Here is a 21,339-nt window from a genome sequence, read left to right as displayed (position 1 = left end):
AGCCGGTCCCTTATAGGCAGGTGTTCTCGGCCCTTCTGGTGTGGATCCGGTTTTCAGCTCTTCCTGTTGGAACTATACTGTGAACTGCCTTCTTCTTGTGACTCGGACTTGCCTCTAGCACCCCTAATTGGATTACAAAGTAACTTTTGCATAATTGTTTTCCTTGGCTGGCAACACTGCAACTAACTTCCATACTCTGGGTGAGTGTGTTGTATCCATACTAACCTAGTTTTAGCTATCCTATCTTTTCCCCTCTGCACTCCTTGATCTCCGGTCAGCGGTGCAGAGCTACCTAAGGCATTTGGGCCTCTCTTTCTCACCCTTTATACATATTACACTTAGGTATGGCTCAGGACGCCATTACTAACTTCCTAGACAAATCCACCGCAATTCTCAACGAGGTAAAAGATTACTGCAATGGCAACCGAAATGGACATATTAATAGCATTCGGCATATAAAATACATCACTGAACAGTTTGCCAAAGTGATTAGTATGGCTGAATCCACCCTTCGTGAGCACACATTCACTGAACAGTATCTTCAGGGTAGCAAGGTACCACTGATGAGGCAACCTGCATGTTTAAGTGAGAGGTAGGTTCGGAACATGCCATCATGAATGGCGAGCCAAGCGATCACAACACAAGGACAAGTAATGGTAAGAATGATGAATAAATAAGATGCACCCTAACAAAACTGAACACCAAGAACCGGTGATAGGGTGAAAAGCCCGAAAGTTAAACAGAACCGACACTAGGTTCAAAATAGAACACTGGCCGCCTTACGATTGAGAACGAATGCCGCTCGCTTAACAAATGAGGGGGCAAAGCAGAAGATCCATAAAAGTTAATAAACAAACAGTAAACAAAGGAAAAAGTGCATACGATGCAAACGAAGCGAAAATGAAGTAAAAATAGCACGAATTAGGGTCGGATAGAGTATTAACCGGAAAGATCAGGTTAGGGTCGGAGAGGATAAACAAACAATGACCTTTGTTTAGCCCACAGGATCCAGACCCTATAACTGACGAACAAATTGACGTAATAAAAAGAAATTTAGTAAAAACACGAAGAAAATGCTCCCCCTTAAAGCCAGCCGAAAATAATGGCCTGAAACAAAGCGAGTCAGCCGGAAAAATGTCCTAAATTTGGACCGAAAGCGCCGCGAAAAAACCCCATATAAAAGCGGAAATAAAAAGGCAGTATATCGTCCGACTCGGGAAATTATACTGAACACAACAGTGTAAACGAAAAATCGCTATTGTGCACAGAACGATAGTTAAACGTCCGAAACAAACCACGAAGTGAACCACGTGGACACAGTAGAAGAATAGCCGTAACTTCGTTGAATATGCACCGATATTAACAAAAGAAGTATTAAAATATAGTATATTTTAATTGCTCCTCCAGAGGTGGGGAACCTTTTTACCATTAGAGGCCACATTTAAATTAGGCAGCAATAAGAGAGGCCGCATAAGCTGATTGATCTAAAGTGACTTTTGTGAAATTATTATAGTTTTTCTATAGATTTAACAATTTATTGCATTATATAGAAAAAATAAAATATAATACTACAAAATTTAAAATATAATATACATATAAAATAATATAAAAAAATACAATAAAAAATATTTTTTTATTCACTAAGTTAGTGACTTATTTGGCTTTGTTTTTTGTTTGACAGTAATTGTACAGTATATTTGGATCAAGCTTCGTAACACACAGCTTTAATTGATTCCGATACATTGTAATTCTTTATACAATTATTCGTAAATACATCTAAAAAAGTTCGGACTGCTGCTAATTTATCAAACTTTAGTCTTTCACCTCGCGTCTGTTTATCATCAAATCGGAGATTTGCTAACAAAAAACGAAAACGTCTCTCCGACATGGCCGTTCTTGCGATTTCGAATCCTGTACCGTCCGTTGTCCACATTTCGTTAACGTGACAGCGATTTACCTTTTTATACGCAGCAAGGTAAAATAATCCGATTAGTGCTTTTATTTCCTGCAGATCTGTTGTATTTGCATCACGTTCTCTTTCGTAATGCGGTTGTACTTTTTGTATTTGTTGATTTGTGTGTATGACTATGATATCTAAAATATCATCTGTTACGAACAGATTCCAACATTCAAAAATAGACCTTGCGTTTGTAGCCTCTCCAATGGGACCAGGTATAAGATAAATCAAGTTCTCTCTTCTTGTCTTCGTTGCAGGATATTCCCACATACTCCATCTGGTTCCATCGCGAGCTAGGAAAAAACAATGCTCACCTGTTTGTGATGACGAGGCTGCTACTTGTGATGATGAGGCAACTGCAGGTGAGCCTACTTCTGATATATCTTCGTTTTCCTCTTGCTCGGTGTCTGTATTCTCAGATCTAACTTCTACAAAATCACATTCTTCTTCCGAAGAAGCATCTTCATATACTATATTCTCGATCTCTGAATCGATCATAAAATCTCCGTACATTTTTACTTTACTATAGACAAGGCACTCAAATATAGTCTATTAGGCCAGGCTTGTTTCTCCTAGTTTCAACGGTGGCATTGCCTTATATACAGTTTTTAGATCTGTTGGCCGACCAATCAGGAGCTAACTCGGTTGCTCTCCTGCAAATCTGTTTCAGTTGGCATATCTGTCTCAACATGTCTAGAACTGAGGCTATCCGATATTTTCAGAAAACGAGTTCTAACGACTAAAACCAGAATTCTCCTCTCACTACTCGACAGGTCTTCTTGAATGTACTAGTCTAACTCAGAAGCAGAAATGAACTAAAAACGCCATAAAAGTGATTTAATGACACACCGATCTCTTCTGACGGCTTTATTTTGTTTAAAGTATATGAGAATATACATTAAACAAAATAAACTTGACAGAAGAAGGGCAAAGTACTGAAAAGCGTCCCGACAAATAAAAAAAAAGGAATAAACAAATGTAAACAAATCATGTGTTATTTAGATTACACTGTATTGTGAAAAATAATCAAAAAAGAAAATTGATACGGATTCAGATATAAAAGCCGGTTTATTACTACAGTACAGTAAATATATTACAGTTTACGGTGTTTAATTTTTTTTTAATACAAATTTAAAATAATACTAAAATTCACAACTAGATATTCCATAGACTTACTATAGGAAAATGGAGTTTCCAGGAAATATTCATTGCTAAACAATTTTAAAAACATGTTTACTCATCTGAACACTGTCGAACATTTAATTAGCAATTTATAGCTTATAACGCGATTAAAACAAAAGAATTTATAGCGATTGTGTAAATTCGATTACCAAGATCATTTCCGAGGGGGCAGGACATTTTTTGGAATTTTATAGCTAGACTGTTTTCACAAGTTTCTGATTACTTAGTAAAAGTGAAAAAAGCCAACTTGCATCGCCCAATATACGAGGAATAATCATAAATTAATTATAAAAGTGATAAATAAAAATTATATGATAAGAATAAAAAATAATTAAATTAATTAAAAAGTAATTAGACATTACTTTTAAAAACAATATTATAACAAAAAAAACAAAAATTTAAATATACAAATAAATAACGATATGATAGGATTTAATAAACACCGCGCGACAACTTAAATGCGATAAAGTTATTGCGACACTCGCTATCGGCAACGGCGACAAATTAAACGGTTTTTTTTTACCCCCATCATGAGTCGCATGGGTCTGACAGACCCAAAGTATTTTTTTTCTCAAAAATGAGCGTTGTTATTCAAAAATATTTAACAGCATGTTAATCGGGATAGAAAGTTAGAAGAATATTAATTTTTTCAGATTTTTTGGAAAATATTCAATATTAAAAAATTTTAACTAAAGTTCGCGCCGGGTATGTCAGACCCGTTCGACTCACGAAGGGTTAATTGATCCTCTAAATGTGCATCTGTAATTTGCGTTCTTAAATTTGTTTTTATTTTTGACATGAGAGAAAATGTTGTCTCGCAACAGTAGGTACTTCCGAAGCAGGAAAGTAAACGGCGAGCATGTTCTCGAAGGCATGGATATTCAACAGCATTTTTCCAGATTTCTATGGGATCCTTTTTAACGTTAAAAAGGGATTTGATGATACTATCTTCCCCTAAATCAATTAACATTGAGTGTCAAAGTCTGAAACGGATGGTCTGTGGGCCAGAGCCTCGCTCATGCGTGTTAGAGTCCGTTTCAAACTAGTATTCTGACGTCATGTTACAATATGACTGTCTTTGGCGGGATTTTTCGCGCAACTGTCATGGCGTTGATGTACAATAGTTGTTTGAAACGAACTCTACCATTTTGTACTAGGTGGCAAAGGGCCGCACAAGAACCTCGCGGAGGCCGCATGCGGCCTCGAGGCCGTAGGTTCCCCACCTATGGTCTAGACTATGTGCTGGCCAAACCATCACTTCAATTTTTTCACGTGAAAACCACTTTGTAGTACTGGCTGACTTGTAAACAGATGCATTGTCCTGTTGATAGATCCAGTCTTGACCACCAATGAGAGGACCAAATGGGATTAGATGTTCATATAACATAGCTTGGTCTCAGAATTCATTTGCCCATTAATAAATGCCAAATCTGTTTTCCCTTCATATCCGATTGCTGCCCAGATCATTACTGAACCTCCACCTTGTTGTCTACTGGATTTGACCCTGGGATTCTTTCTTGTATCATGCCAATAATATGCTTGGCCATCCAGGATAAACTTTTCTCATCTGAGAAAACTATTTTTCTCCATTCAGTTGTCCAGGTAACATGATCTTTTGCCCATTGCAGCCTTGTTGACTGATGTAACTCTGTTAGCTTTGGTTTGGACTTCACTTTCATAAAGTTTATTGTTTTATTCTTTCTCAAGCTTTTCCACACAGTTTGGTGGGACACTGGAGTTGGTAAAACTGCACCTATCTTACGAGTAGACCATGATTCATTTGTTGCAAGACTAGCAATGCAGCGATGATCACGAGGCTGCAGACTTGGTTTTCGTCCTGTACGTTTAATTTTGCTATAATTATCACCCTTTTTTTAGTACATTTTGTACTGCAGTTCGAGATCTTCCAAGTTTTGAAGCAATTTCACGAGTTGGCCACCCTTTTCCCTTAAAGAAATAGATTTTTCGTATTTCACTTTCAGTTAAGGTTACTCCCCTTGGCATTTTTGTCACTTTTTTAGTTTGAAATATTAGACTCACCCAAAATGTTACACATACTAATTTATATAAATACATGCATAGTGAATTGTTTTATTCAACGGTAATAATCAGTTTTCACCCTTGAGTTTATAAATTGTTTACAACAAAAAATTATAACAATTCAAATTTTTGATGGTTTATTAAAATGATACAATACAAAGACTTGTTGATTTCATTATATATTCTTAAGACTAATTAAAATCATCTCATATAGTAACAATTGACTGTAGATAAAAAGAAATTAAAACACAGAAAATGTTCACTTGAGTTTATAATTTCTTTACGGACTGTAGTCGCTTCGCCATGTTCACTTTTCTGTGGGCGGCCATTTTTATTACTCTTAGCGATAACTTACCGACAATGGGTATAAAATATCGCATTGTATAATTAGACTTATTCAAATCGATATTACACCGGTTCCAAATCGCTTACAATAACGTCCTGTTTAAAAACGCTGAGTTTGATATTTAGTTAAATGGCTGTGTTTTTCTGAGTCGAGTCATAACTGTATGCATAGTGTTGCGTTTGTGCGTTACGTTCGGTTACAAGTGTAACATATTAAACCAAGACATCGCCAGCGATCGACCAGAATTGGCTTCGCGATCGACTTGCTGGCCACCCCTGCCTGATATAGACATTTGTATGTCGTATTATTTATTATTCATTTACTGAGTTTGCGTGGCAAATTCTTACTCGCTGAAGTCTCCACACCAGAATTGTTAATATTAATCATAATTATACCATAAAATATATTTATAAGCATCGTCATTATTCTAAAGTTTTATTAATCAGGTTTATAAACGAATATTTAAAGCTATTCTATTGTATTACAGGAGAGCTTCTGGAAAGGAATTATGCCAATATGGATTTTAGTACATTTGATAGAGATTAACGATATTTCACAGTATACTAATTGCGCTCAATTGTTCGAAAGTGCTTGGTTATATAACTTGTGCCCCCATTTCAATTTAAAACGATTATATTTAAATCGAAACACGAACTGAAGGATAAAAACGTAATATGGAGCTGGTGGAGAAATTCATCTTATTCAATACCCATTGTTGAGATAAAGATTCGTCGCGTCTAACTATATACTGAGTTTATATAGTAACAAATATATAAAAATAATAATAAAGCAGAGGAAAAATGACTTTGGGGCCCCCCTGTTGATGGAGATCTCAGGCAATTGCCCATAAAATAACACGCAACTAAATGCAGATAAATAGTTAATAAGATTTTATGAAGCAAGAGGGGGGGCCGATTAACTGTGCAGGAACTTTCGGTACTAATCGGAAGTTACGTTATATCAATTATAAGCTTTTCCCCTGAAAGCAGTTAATATACGACCGGCACGACTCTATTGTTAAAGGAAAAGTATGATGTACAGGAGGAAGCCACAACTATTGAGGTGAATAGCATATAAGTTTAGTTATATTTTTAATTTAGTTACATTAAAATATATGCTCTCCACTGAAATTTGTGATACTTTGCTTCTGTGTATTTCTCATACTTTTTCTGTGAACAATAGAGTTGTGCCGATCATGTATCTAACTCCTTTCAGGAAGAAATTTTAAATTAAAATAACGTGACTTTCAGTGCAAACTAGACATTTGCATATCGTTAACGGGGCCTTTTCTCCTTAAGCTTTCGATATCTTTTCACGACTTTCATCTATGTTATTCCGTTCTCGACATTAAGGAAATACACACAGACGGAGAACAGTGGAAATTTATAGGTCTACAGTCTTTTCAAATTGCAACCCAATTACAAACGAAATGACAGACAAAATTTAAACATTTCTACCTTTTACGACGTATAATACATTTGTATAAAATATAGGTATTGTATTTAAATAGTTTAGAAGTATTTCACACAGGAAATTCTATTGTGAAAAATGACTTCGCACGTGAAGTTCAAAAGTAATAAACCAACAGAATTTCTTACCGCAAGCAGCACATTTCTTAACGCTTAAGTAGGTATTTCTTTTCATAGGTTTATTTAAATCAGAGTTTGAAATTCGAATTTTGACGTAAATTTCTTCTTACAAACGTCACAACGGAAGTGTATCTGATTACTGTAAGCAAGTAGATGTGGGTGGGAAGCAAAATTATTTCTAAGTCTGTTTACAGATATTACATTGGTATGGTAATTGTTGGGAATGTATTTCTAAACAAGATAATTTTAAATGCAGTTTCAGTTTACTTTTTGTTTTAAATCTGTTTTTACAATGAAGGCATATATGATTTTTTTTTGACGAACAGGTTGGTGCCTTAAGAAATGAGATTTCACGTAAAAACCCTTCTTACATATCTCACAAACGTAAGGAAGATTGTCTTTATTGTGAGAGCTTTGGTGACGTTTAAACTCACAATTTGATACAAAATGTCTGTTACATACCTTACGAAGATACAGTTTTAGGTCAAAATGAATTCTCTGATGAACGTTTAAAGCATTTTTAGACACTAACTCCTTTTTACAGGTATCACATTTTTGAATATGGATTTTCGAATGAGCTTTCAGCATATTTTTAGTTTTGAATGACTTACTACAATAAGCGCAAACGAACATATTCTGATGTTGAGCAATGCGATGTCTGTCAACACTACTTTTGCAAGTAAACCCTGTTTTACATACATCACAAAAATACTTACCGTATTTTACGGACTATAAGACGCACATTAATTTTTAAGCAATTTAAAAAAAAAATACCTATAAGATGCTACGGACTATAAGACGTACCTGAATTTTGGAGGCAATTTTTCGAAGAAAAAAGTGCGTCTTATAGTCCGTAAAATACGGTATCACCTCTATTTTTGTGAGTTCTTTCATGTTTTCTCAAATAGCATTTTCTTTTAAAATGCTTGTTACATATCAGACAATAATGAGATACCGGTTCACGTGTTCTGCGATGCTTCTCTAAATGGCCACTTTTATTAAGTATCTTATCGGAAATGTCACGTCAAATGGGTTTCTGCTTAGATACTTTACAACTTTTTGATGATGATAGCAAACAAAGTTTTGTATGATCAATTTTGCTTTGTTTTCCGGTGTTGTGTTCTTTCGTGTGTCTTCTCAATAGAAATTGCCACGAAAATTTCTGATTGCAGGTTGTGCAGCTAAATGGTTTTTTTTCCAATATGAAAGTTCGAATGCACTTGTAGTATTTCCTTGTACACAAAAGTCTGTTGACAGAAATCACATTTGTGACTTTGTTTATACTGAGATGAATGCGTTACTCTGAAGTACTTTTTCTTAATCTATCCTTGGATTCTGTTGTATTTTCTAACTGAAGGGATGAATTTCATGTTGTTTGCATTACACTTATTCTCCTTTTGTCTTGATTTGAACTGAATTGTGCTGAATATCGTATTGCTCACTCTCTTCTTCCTTCTTAACTGAAATTTAAAAGTTAAATACAATAATTACTTCGTTTACTTTAAATTATGTACTTATTGTGTTCCCATAATTTGACACATAATAAACATTGCACAATTTGAATATTAAAATGTAAGTAGGTAAGAGAACTTGTGCATTTTTAAATACACAATATTCCCTATCTATTTAGAAGGTTTTCTTTATCTTATAATATAATCAAAATAGGTTGATAATAGTAATAATGATAATAATAAGCACAGCCGGTTAGGAGTTGAAAGTTGAAATTTAATACACAGTTAGGATACGCCATGAGAATGAACACTAAGAAGGGAGTTTTGGAAATTCTTCCCCGTGGGGGAGAGGACGAGGGTTAAATATTACTCTAAAGCACTGGGCTCCTACCGTACTATTTTAGATGCAATTTTTTGCGTTTTTTGCAGGAAATCGAACATATTTTCAGACACGTCTAAAAATTCTCTAATTAGCCTCGGAATAGAAAGAACTAATTTTTGCATCCGGTGAAAACAGGTAAGATTGGCTATAATCTAATAATCTTAATCTTTGCTATCGTTACTTTTTGCCCCAGCAACGCTGGACTCATCTGCTAGTATTATATCATTAAGTTATTCCATTCATATGAAGTTTTTCACTATAAAGCACGTTAATACTGTAGCTTAATTTTTGGATCTGAAAATAAAACGCAGGTGGTAAATTCTCGTAATAAAAAAAAACAAACCTTCCTTTGTTATGTACAGTACACGTGTAATATCGTGCGTAAAATCAGAAATAATGAAGTTTTACTCGTTATTAGCATTTACAACTTTTTATAAACCTCGTCTCTAAACAAAAAAATTACGCTTTTTGCCATTTCACAATATATAAAATTATATAAAAACTTTTTAAATAAAATATTATTGCGGATGATGCCACACACAATTTAAGAAGAGTTAAGGATAATTGAATTTATTTACATAGTAATATCAATAAATGTCCAAAAGTGTAGAACTTTGTAGCACATTGAAGATGTTTATGTCTTTAGCTATGTCATTAAGGATATAGTTTTAAAACTACAAGCACATTTAATTATTTAACAGTTTGAACCATTAATTACAAACTATATTATTGTTAACTATTTGGGTGACTGAAAGAAGAGAAAGTGGAGAGATAATGAAGGTAGGAATATCTCCAATAGGGTCAGACTTATAACGCTTTTTCTCGGAATTAGCAATTGTTTAAAATTTCCTTCCCTTAATGTTAAGGTTTTTGCTATTTTATAATACGCAAAAATATAACAAGTTTTTAAAAATAAAATACGATAACAGATGGCTCTGCAAAATATTAAATGTCACGTAGCCCTAATATTAGCCTATATGTGAAGTCTGATCTTCCAAAACACACTTTAACAAATAAACTTGTAACATGTTACTTACTTTGTATGTTCTTGTCATTTCTGTTAGAATTTCTGTCGGAATGAAGAATTCGTTCCTGACAGGCTAAAGAAAACACAAAAAACTATGTTATATATGAAAATAATTATGTAAATCATAAACGCATTGTTGTGCATTAAAAAAGTGCCTTAGAACTAAATTATTTCTTACATATTTTGTAGAAATTAATTCCTTTTTTTCAGTTTGGTTTACGGTTGTATAAGGGAATGCACCATGTGGGCAATCTGCTGAAGGGGGATCTTCCTGGAAGTACTTTATATGAGAAACCGACCCTATTTAGGCATTACAAAAAGTACAAAAACCTGGAAAACTCTACTTGGGCAGCCCATTGATCAGAAACGAACCCACAGTCAACAGTGTTCAGTGATTTTATCCACTGGGCAACTTATTAAACCAGGAATGCCCAACTTGTGTTCAGCGGAATCCTAGGGTTCAGGTAATAAATATTTGAGGTTCCACAATAAAATCTGTTGAGTCTACTGATATATGAATGTGACAATATATAAATAAAAATACAGTCATTAAATCTGTATATATATTAAAAACAAAACGTTCTTTTACAGAAACGTAAATTTAAAAATAAATTTCATTTAGTTTGAAAATTTCAAAACGTGTAAACGGTTTTTAGAAACATTGTTTTAATTTTCAATTGAATGGATTTCAGTTTTAATTAATTTATTTCATTTTATTTTTAATCGTAATTTTTTTCGCTTTCAGTTTTACTGTAAAGTGGCTATTTAGTATGCTTTAATTTGCTGATATCTGCAGGGTTACAACATTTTTTATAGTAGGTTCCCAGTGTTGTCGTTCCTCTTTCCTTAATCTTGAGAACAGAGCTAAATAGATGAAATCCCAGACCAGATATAGCCTTGAGGCGCCAAATAACTCTATATGAACTTCCAGTTAGGATTGGAAATCACGTAATTTTTAAAAATAAAATATGATTAAAATTTGTTGGAATTGTGATGATGTCAAAATAATTTCGAACCCCTCTCCTCTAGATTAGTATGTTCCGAAACATAAATTTTAATGGAGGAAAAAAAAAAAAACAATGTATAAAAATAGAAGTGAAGCCAATGTAAATAAATTAACTCCCCATCAGACTGAATCACGTGTGTTATAATTTTATTTTTTATAAATGTCAGAGAGGAAAATTTAAATCTTCACGCTGGCGCTCGTAAACTGGTTAAAATTTGGAAGAAAAAAAATGGGAAAATAAGACATTTTAACGAGGGAAATTCTTGGATGGCAGGAGAGAAAACATCATTGTCTACAATACAAGCGAAAATTTTAAAGTTTAATCAACATTTTTCGGTGAAAGTCGAGATTTGCTGTCAGGTGAATACCAAAAATCAACCTTACTAGCAGCCCAATCTGGTCTAATTTCACTCGGAGACAAGAGAATAACCAATTGGGAGAGAGTAATGTCTAATCGACATTAGGAAATCCGAAAAAGGAAATTCGGGGATAAAATTCTTTAAAAACTCCAAATTTCGAGAACGAAGTGGAAATTCCCTCTTACCACCTCACAGCTTTACTCTGTCCAACATCGTGGATTTACTAGAGGAGAAATTTATTTGTTCGAAAAGGAACACACTTTATAATACTATGTAAGAATTCACATTGGCTCAAAATAAGAGAGTGAAATTGTTAAGATTTTCCGCCTCATTTTCCACCATCACCCACATATCTCATTTACATTGACAATAGATAACCAGGAGTTGTTAAGACATTGTATCTTAAAATTAAAAGATAGTGTCAAGAGTATTCTGACAGAAAACAATCCATTAAAAAGAAGACTACAGAAACACATAGAAATTCTGAAAATATAGGAAGACATTAGAATTAATAACAACGTGGGACTGAAGCTACGTGAGGGGTGGAATGACATCGTTTTTACATAACCTTAAAACAAATACTGAACAGATGTGAGAGTAAAGTCACATCACATTGTAAAATGAATTGTAACAAAGCATTTGGCTTCAATAATCTTATGGATTTGGAGTATTTGTTTTAAGGTATGGAAATCAATTATTTTTAATAATAATAAGTTCATTGTTAGTTTCCCACCCTTTTGGTTTTTAATACACTTAACAATATTCTGGTAGATGGTTCCACTAGTAGAATCATCTTCCAGAATTTGGAAAATGTGGGAGAAAATAAAACATTTACTGGTCCCAAATAATGTGATATATCACGTTATTATATAAAAAAATTTAATGTTCGATAGTTTTTAGTTCTTTAATATATGGGTTGTATTAAATATTGTAAATACAGTGCACTGTATATATCAAAAATTCCTTTGTATTGGTTAAATATTGATTCTGTAATTATATGTGTGCTAAGTTGGTACTATGTGTTTGTAAGCTGATGAGGGGTATGGTACCCAGAATGCATCCTTTCCTAAATTTGAAGGTGATTATTAAAGACTAATTTTCTTGTAAAAGATATGATCTATTTTTCGATCAGCCTTGGAGTGATAAGTCTTCCAAATTGTTAAAATCCTATTTATTAGGCTATGTAACTCTATCTAAATACATTGACTTCATTTCAATTGCCTATTTCCCTTTTGTCGACAACCTCACAAATGGATGTTTCTATAATAAAAATGTTCATATTGTTATAAACTTAAATAATCCAACTCTGTATTATCATCGGTCTTTTGATGAACCTCAAAAGTATAATTTTTAGCCCCTTACAAATTTCAAGGCTGATTCGATCCAGTTCCTATTTTCATTTCAGGCCTGATCTATTCTGGCTTGACAAAACCCCAAATGAGCCTAAACTAAACACTTAATGTTCCCACTCTTCAGACTTTCATTGTGGAAAAAAAAGCAGAAAGTGAAAAAAACCAGAAAATTCCAACTGTTGTTTAATACAAAATTAGGGTTTCTCATTTCCTGGGATTTCGGGAAAAAAGTGAACTCTATCCCGAAATAGAATTAATTATCCCAAAATCGTATTAATAATGCTGTGTAAGATATACAGTATATTAAAAATTACCTTTGAATTACGTAGAAATTTTCACAAATAGAAAAATTTATTAAAGTTTGCTGGAAACAGCATACAACACCAAAAATGCTTTGAACTGAGTTGAAAATTTAGATCAAATTTCTAACTTAAAAGGTAATTAACATTTTTTACATAAAACCTAATACAAAATATTATTGTAAATTTTTATAAGATTTTAAAAAACAAAGATGGTCAATGCTCCAATCAATCAATCTTATTCTTATTTTAGTAATGAAAACTCCCACTACCGAGAATGCCCCTTCCGATTCAGTTGATGTGAGTGGAATTGTCTTTAATGCATTTAAGAGAAGATGGCTATTATGTGTGTTTTACCCTTAGACCAGAAGATTTCTAGTTTGTTTTCGAGATCGGAGTACTTTTCTTTTTCTCTAGTATTCTTGATTTGTCTACCTCGACTGCTTTAATAGCAACATGGAGCATATGACTCAATAATTCGGCAGTTCGTTCGGCTTTAATAAATCAGGTTTGTGAAGAAAAACTTCATACTTGCAGACTTCGTACTCGTTTGTATCCTTGCCCAATTTGTCCAACCTGGCGTTACGCAGTTATTGAAGCTACTGGGCATGGTTAAAAATTAAAATAACATAAGTAAAAAATTTTCAGAGTCCTGTCAGAAATAAGTGACGTATTGATTGTTGAGAATTTGTGACATGCCATAACAAACAAAAATTTAAAAAACTAATAAGTACGTTTAAAATTAATAAATACAAGTGTATTCTGACAGGTTATGAGTTAATTATAGTTTCTATTTGTAAAATTTCCACAACCTTAACACAAAATAAATAAATAAATAAAAAGTGAACTTTCTAGATATTTGATGGATTTCTCAGGATGACAAGAATTTCGTGCGATCCCATTTGAGAAACCCTATACAGAATACATATAAATTTACAGTATAATTGCACAAAATTGGTTATATTTACATTTGCTTTCAATAATTCAAAAAAACTAATATACAAATTTAAGTTATAAAATGTGTAAAATATTTTGAACTTTGTATCACTTACCATTAAAACTTCGTATTGATCTGCGAGATACACTCGTTGGCTATCTTCAGTTTTGATTTTAAAGTTCAATCTTTTCGAAACAACGCTACATTTTGATTATATGCCGTGTTTAATGTCACGTTTCTTCTCTTTTATTTCCTCTTTCTTATAATCTCTATTGGAATTTACAAAGTTTTTTTATTATAAAAAATTCTAAGCAAAGAACTGAAATAAATAAATATATAAAATTAAGTTTAGTTTTAATTATTTAGAAAAAATATTTCTTAACAAAACTATGCAAAAATTTAAAAACAAAATGTTGATATTTAAGGTGAAATTTGAAAAAATTGTATCCTATAAATTCCTACTGTCGTCTGTTAGGCCAGTGTTGCGCAACTGGTGTGCCGTCACGATGTGAAAGGTGTGACGTGAACTTTTACAATTGTCAAGTTTTATTTATATATTTCTATCACAGTTGCTGTGTTTCTTATGCTTGTATTTCATTCTCTGCTACAGCACTGATGAAATAAGATGATGTTTGTTTACTCTTTATTATAAGCCATGCATTTTTATGTATTCTAAGAAATTAAATGTAAAATAAATTTGCTCACAGGTGTTGATGTCTGTTTAAGAATAATAACAACAAGAATGATGATGATAATAATAATAGGTTAGTGGCATTACTTAGTTCTATTACTAGTATCATTTCATACGTTTTTGAGGAGAATAACATTTTAGTGTGCGGTGTTAAGTCATGGGTGTGCCGCAAGTAGAAAAAGGTTGCAGAACACTGTGTTACGCTGTCCGCCTCTCCTTTCTTAATATAGAGATTGCAGTTAGATAGATGAAACCAGAGACCAGATATGGAAACCGTAGACACTAGAGGCCCTCATTAATAATATCCCATGCAAAACGGAAGTCATATTATTTCAATTCAAATATTTGTCCTGAAAGATGTCACATAGATGATCAGCATAACTCTATTGTTAAAGGAAAAAAATGATATACGTTTGACAATAACAGAAATAAGCTAGGCACTTTGTAATGAAGTGTAAAAAACCATAATGAATGCAAAAGTCTTATGAGTAAGCATATGCAAAAAAAGAAAAATAGCTATATGGGGAACCCCCATATACTTTGACCTTTCGACCGAAAGTGTCGCTAGCAACTCATCGATAACGAGAAAGAATAAGTTTTGGCTATTTTTCAACTTTTCGATTGCTTATACTTTGGCAACCGCTTGATAGAAAATCATTAAATGTTGCACATTAACTAAAAAAACAAGTATCTTTTGAATGAGATATGTAGAATTAATACAAGTGCTTGGTAGCCTATCAGATTATTATTATTATATGCAAAGTTACATATTAGAACACAAATTTCATTTTTCATATTATCATCAGGTTTATTTTTAGGATTAAATGACAAATTAATTTGCTCACATAAATTCTATCACGTTTTTGGTTAGGATAAATTAGGATCAGATGGTGAACACGTCTCACGTGTATAAATTTAGTGCCAGGTCTAGATATACAGTAAAACCTGTTCAAAAAGAAAATCTGCCTGAACAGAAACATTCTTCAGAATGCAGTCATTTTTTGTGTTTAAAGAAACTTTTTAAAAACACAAACTTGACAAACATGAAAAAATATTTGGTACCGTATGATTCCAGTTTACACAGGTTTTACCGTATTTTGTTGCATTAAATCTGTCTTTTGGAAAAGTCTATTATTTTGTTTGGTATACTAAGAAAACTCTACTTTAGCCAGCTTTTTTAAAATATAATTTATTTTTGCACTCACACATGCAGAATATTTTAACTCTGATTTACCCTATATAAAAATGAACATTTATAATAGTTCTTTGAGTTTTATAAACAACATTTCAGAATTGTTATATTTGTGGCTAATTTCCATTATATTTCAGAGCTTCATTAACAATAAATTTTGAAACTAGACAGGAATAGTTTATACATAAAGTGTTGCAAATTATAAGATCCGGAAACAGGAACATGATCATGAGAAATTAACAACATTCGGAAGGGGAAGATGATCTTTTCTATCTTCTCACTTTTTGATAAGCGAGAAGACAGAAAAGATCACCTTCCTCTTCTGGTATTGACATTAAACCAATGGAACTATATAAGAATTTCCCAGACTTGATTGGATATATGGTAGGTTTGTTTAATAATGTTTATCAATCAGGAGTGATCCCTTTGCACTGACATATATGTAAGATTATTCCTATATTTAAAAAGGGTCTTAGAGATTTATCTGATAATTATAGAGCAATTTCATTACTACCAACAATTTCTAAAGTTTTTGTAAAATTTTATGTAAGCAATTGGTAACTTGGTTGAATAAGTTTGAAGTACTCTGGGATTTCCAGGTTGGTTTCTGGTCTGGTTTTATGACACTATTTTTGTTTTACATGCTTTAATAGAAAAGTCTTTAAAGAAGAAACGAGGCAAACTTTACGCTCTTTTCATTGACTTGACATGAACATTGGAGTGAGATATAAATTTGTAAATTTTTTCATTCAGTTATATACTAATACAGAGGCATGTGTGTCTGATAAGGAGGGTAAGTCTGATTTTTTTTTACTTTAAAAAGTGTGAAACAGGGTTGTGTATTGAGCCAAATATTGTTCAATTTATATCTAAATCTACTTGTAAGTAAATTTAGTGATTCTGAAGTAGTGGGTATTGATCTTTTGGAAACAGAGGTGAAAATCTTAACATGTGCAGATGATTTAGTTGTTATGGCCGACTTGCCTATAGGTCTGCATAGAATGATGGACTTTTTGGTAGATACACTACAGGAGTTAAAACTTTCTGTTAATATTAATAAATCTATAATATTAGTATTCCGAAATAAAGGAAAACATTCTAAGAATGAGAATTGGTTTTTACAAAATTGTAAAATAGAAGTAGTTGATGAGTATAAGTATCAGGGTGTATTTTTCCAGTCTAACAGGCATCAATCTACGATAAAATCCATCTTTTTAAAAAGATGGATTCCATCGTATATTATATATTTGGAGTTTCAAAGGGGCCCCCTTTATTTTAATATAATAAAAAATAATTTAAGATGGTTATGCAAACAGTCAGTTAGTAAACTTACAGTCTGCAAAATTACAGTGTTTACTTGCATATAAGACGAGGTTTTTATTCATTACTCACTGCTTCAAAAACCTAGGTCATACTATACGTACAAAAGAAAAATTCTTTGTCTTTTTACAATAATTTCTGTTAACTGTGTATACTTCATGCTGTCATTATAGGTCTACAGTCTATTTATTGTTAGTTGGGACCTACTATAAACAAATTAAGACACACACCCCTTTGTTTATTGGTTTAATCCTACACTCATCAATTAAAAACTGCATTGCGTCTCATTTGTTCGCAGAAAATAGTTTCTCCTTATTTATAAAAAAATTAGTGAAATGCAGGTCACTCAGCAATGATTATAAATGTAGTTATTTTATATTAGTTAAATTGTTATTTTTAATAAATATTCTGGCACATATAATCTAAATATAATGGCACATTCTGAATCATTAAGCAAAAATATCAATAATAATGAACCAAATACATTAAATACAAAAGTGGAGTTAAAAAGGAAAAATGCACTATGTTAACTCGACGATATTAAAATACTAGTTGAAAATTTAGAATTTGTAGAGGAATTTGAAGGTTTAAAGAGACTGTTAAAACCCATAAAGCTCCTATTAGAGGCAATTAGAGCAACTATTAACAAAGAAAATAATCAAATAAGAAACAAAATAATCATAAATGATCATAATGAAACAAAAAAATAATCAAAAAAAAAAATATTTAGCCTGAACGAAGATTTACTTCCAGTAAGAAGAAGAGAAAGAATGTTTTAATTACCAGAGCATTATCAAAACCCGCCACAGAACAAGAACACATTGTTTTGGATATCCTAAGTTCAATGAGATTTTGCTTGAAATTCTTAAATGCAGTTATAAGAATTCTATGCAAAAATGTGTAACATTTAATAATTATTTTTAATCAAAGCTTTTAAAAAATCTTATTTTACTATTGTAAATCCTAGGTATTTCACAACTCTGATATTTATGTGAAAACTTTTCTTATTGAGTAATGATAAATGTATATTTGAATTGTAAACTTGTTAATTTGTATACTTGGAATTTAATGATATTAAAATTTACTCATTTGCGCTTATTATTTGATTTGGTATTTTCCTATTTATTTAACTAGATTTATTGTAGTAATTTGTTTTCTGCTAACATTATTTAATATTAAATCTCAAATATTATTTCAATGGAAATTAATGCAAATGAAATCATAAATAGAGAGGCTAAATGACATCAAACCTCTATAGCATTGTAGTATTATACCAGTTTTTCACCATTGGCGTTCCTAATATTAATATATTGTTCTATCAGGGATAGATCTGGATAAGAACAACAGGACAATGTCCATACTATAACCACTTGTCATTTTATTTATTATAAAAATTACATCATGAGATTTGGGTCTATCTGCCCTTATGGGATGGAAGAATGTTATACTGTATATGTTACTATTTAATGTTGAAAAATGCTGCATGTAAGGAATTATACTGCAATTATGTAGTATGTTATAATTTGTTTAGAAAATAAATATTTACAAATTGCAAAGTTGTAGTTATTATCTACAGTAATGAATTTATAAGTAATGCAAACAGTAATGTTTTTAAGCTATGTATACACTTAGTGGGAAAATATCAAATTTTAAGTCCCCCCTATGTTGTATTTTATTCGTAATTCCATCTGATAATCTTACAATATTAACTTTTTATAGAATAATTCATTTAGAAGCGGTTTGTCTATTCATAAATTTATTTGATTTTGACTTTTAACTAATAATTTGACTCAAAACTGACAAAATCAGTTTCCGCCAGTGGCGCCTGATCGCCGTAGCGGCATAATTTAGAACTAAGACTTAGCAGACTGTGGACGCTTGTGAACCAGTCGGCCATAGCACGAGAATCCTAATAAAGACAGGCAAGTAAACTCGGTGTTTTCGCGTTGAAGCAGTAAAAAATGGGTGCACAATCAAAGTTAATAGAAGAAAGTCAAGAGATAGCGCGTCAACAACTCACGTCATAGTTTGTAGCTACGAAACCCACGTGATATATGGTAAACAAATGTTGATCCTAGAACCCATCTCGTTTTTATAACTCGTCTGCCAACCACCGTTCTTACATCGTCAGTCCTTTTTCTTAGGTCTTCATTTATTTTGTTCATCCACCTACTCCTCTTCATTAGGGGCATTGATGCCATTAAATATGGAAGATTTAAGGTCGACGGGGTGGAATCGTATGTATCTCCATCAAACGCATTTTCGTCGCGCAGCTGCACAACCACACAAGCAGCATTTCGGCGCATGCGTACTGTATTCAAGATGGCGAACGATGCCGACGCTGCCGTTATGCACGTGTTTACAACTTATATTTTGTACGGTCTGCTTTATTTAACTAGATTTTGGATGAGAGATATTTTCTTGGATCGAGAAGAACTGGTGTACAAAATATGCTTATTCCTCGATCGATATCTGTTGTTAAAGAATACTATTTAGAATAAGATTCGTTTGTTTTTCGTTTGAATTAAATTATATGTAATTATTTGTGTTAAATTTATTATCCTTTCCTCTTTAATGTCTGTTATTTCACTTAATTAATCGCATCGTTCTTTCTGCCATTAAAACACCACGTGATTTTATTTTCTCACGTGACTACCAGACAAACCGTTATTGGCTGATAGAAACGCGTCATGGCGAACTTAATGACGAATTTACTCGTTACTAGAATTCGTAAATTTTTATAAAACTCATCCCTACCCTGAAAATTAAGGATTTTCCATTTTATAATATTTAAAAATTAAATGTGATAACAGAGGGCGCTAGCAAAATTTCAAATGTTGCCGGAAGAGTTGAGTTACTGGTTGCTGGTTTATCTCAAGGTCTAGGACCTTGGGTTTATCTTACTATCGAATTTCTCTTTAGAATGGAGATGGAGAGAGAGAGTCCACATAATAACTTGAGTTCAATATACCTGTTAATGTTTTCACAATTATTTTTTAAATCGGAGATATTTCTCTTCTTCTTTGAATCTTTATCTATTTTTTTCCTATGTGCGTCGGAGGTAAGTCTTTCTTTCACACAGACAACAAGTTTTACGCGGCAAACTCCAGGGAACTGTCCTGTGTGAGGGTGACCTCATTTTTAAATGCAGAACTCCTCCAATTAGAACTGTCGAAACAAGATTTCTACTCTTCGACACGTGTCGAAAGTTGGACTGTTTAGCGTCGCGTTTCCCAAAGTGGGCGCAATGCCCCACAGTAGGTGGATAGTAAATCTAAGGGGCGAAAAGAAGCAAATGGGCGACAGGGAAGACAAGAAGTAGAGTATTTGCCTACGGTGACAGTAGGGAAAGGTTGCGATCACTGATAATCTTTTTCTTCCCTTTTTTAAAACAGTTGCAAAGGAAGAATGCGTTTAATGATTTCGAGATTTGGAGAAAAATGTACGGTAAGGACACAAAGTGAGAATTTTAGAATACAGTAATCCTTCGCTACTTCGCGTTTCATTTATCGTGGCCTCAGTATATCACGGATTGTTCAAAAATATTCATCAAAAACTCAAAATTGAGGAATTATGGCGCGAAAGTTGCTCGCACGCTAGCAGAAGGCAGGGAGTGCCCACACAATTCAAAATCCACGTCTCTGATTGGCTGGCTAGCATCCCGCCATTTGATATCCCTCTCGACTCGGGAATCTCGCAAGCTGATTGGCCTAGATGTTTCTTCCTAGACGAATCTCGTTAGCTGATTGGCCCAAGAAATCGACGACAACATGGTCAGAACCGTAGAATTCAGTAACCGTATTGACGGTGTAATGGCGTTGTACAAAAGCATCTTTGCTCAGAAGAAAAAACAACGGTCACAACTCCCCATCACGATGTTCCTTGTGTGCCGAAAACGTTCTGCAGAAACTCCTTCTGCTGCCTCTACGCCGCCTCCTGCAGTTACCCCAGCCCTATCCGAAGCTGCCCGCGACGATCGCGTTAAAAATGAGAGGGTGACACTACTTCGCGGTTTTTCACTTATCGCGGTCGGTTCTGGTCCCTATTAATCGCGATAACTGAGGGATGACTGTAGTTTAGAAAACCTTTTCCTAAAAATATTTCCAAGTCTTTCTTACACAAGGAAAGGTTGGTTAGGGAGCGTTGGTATACATTAACCGAAAAGAAAGTTTTTTCCTCCAATTTCGTGTTTTACAAAAATATCAAACA

At 33.1% G+C, this 21,339-nt stretch overlaps 1 long non-coding RNA gene across 1 annotated transcript; it reads right to left on the bottom strand.

The window, feature by feature from the left end:
* Positions 1–7,994: 7,994 nt before the first annotated feature.
* LOC136972486 (uncharacterized) lies at positions 7,995–19,389 on the bottom strand. The gene is made up of 4 exons (XR_010880343.1): positions 19,151–19,389; positions 14,043–14,196; positions 9,985–10,047; positions 7,995–8,574 (listed from the first exon to the last, which is right to left on the bottom strand). It is a non-coding gene; the product is annotated as an uncharacterized lncRNA (long non-coding RNA).
* Between the last annotated feature and the right edge of the window lie 1,950 nt (positions 19,390–21,339).

This window comes from Centruroides vittatus, unplaced genomic scaffold (assembly GCF_030686945.1).
Source record: "Centruroides vittatus isolate TY-2023 unplaced genomic scaffold, ASM3068694v2 contig_293, whole genome shotgun sequence".
In the NCBI taxonomy this organism is placed as follows: Eukaryota; Metazoa; Arthropoda; class Arachnida; order Scorpiones; family Buthidae; genus Centruroides; species Centruroides vittatus.
This window is presented reverse-complemented; position numbering and strand designations above follow the sequence as displayed.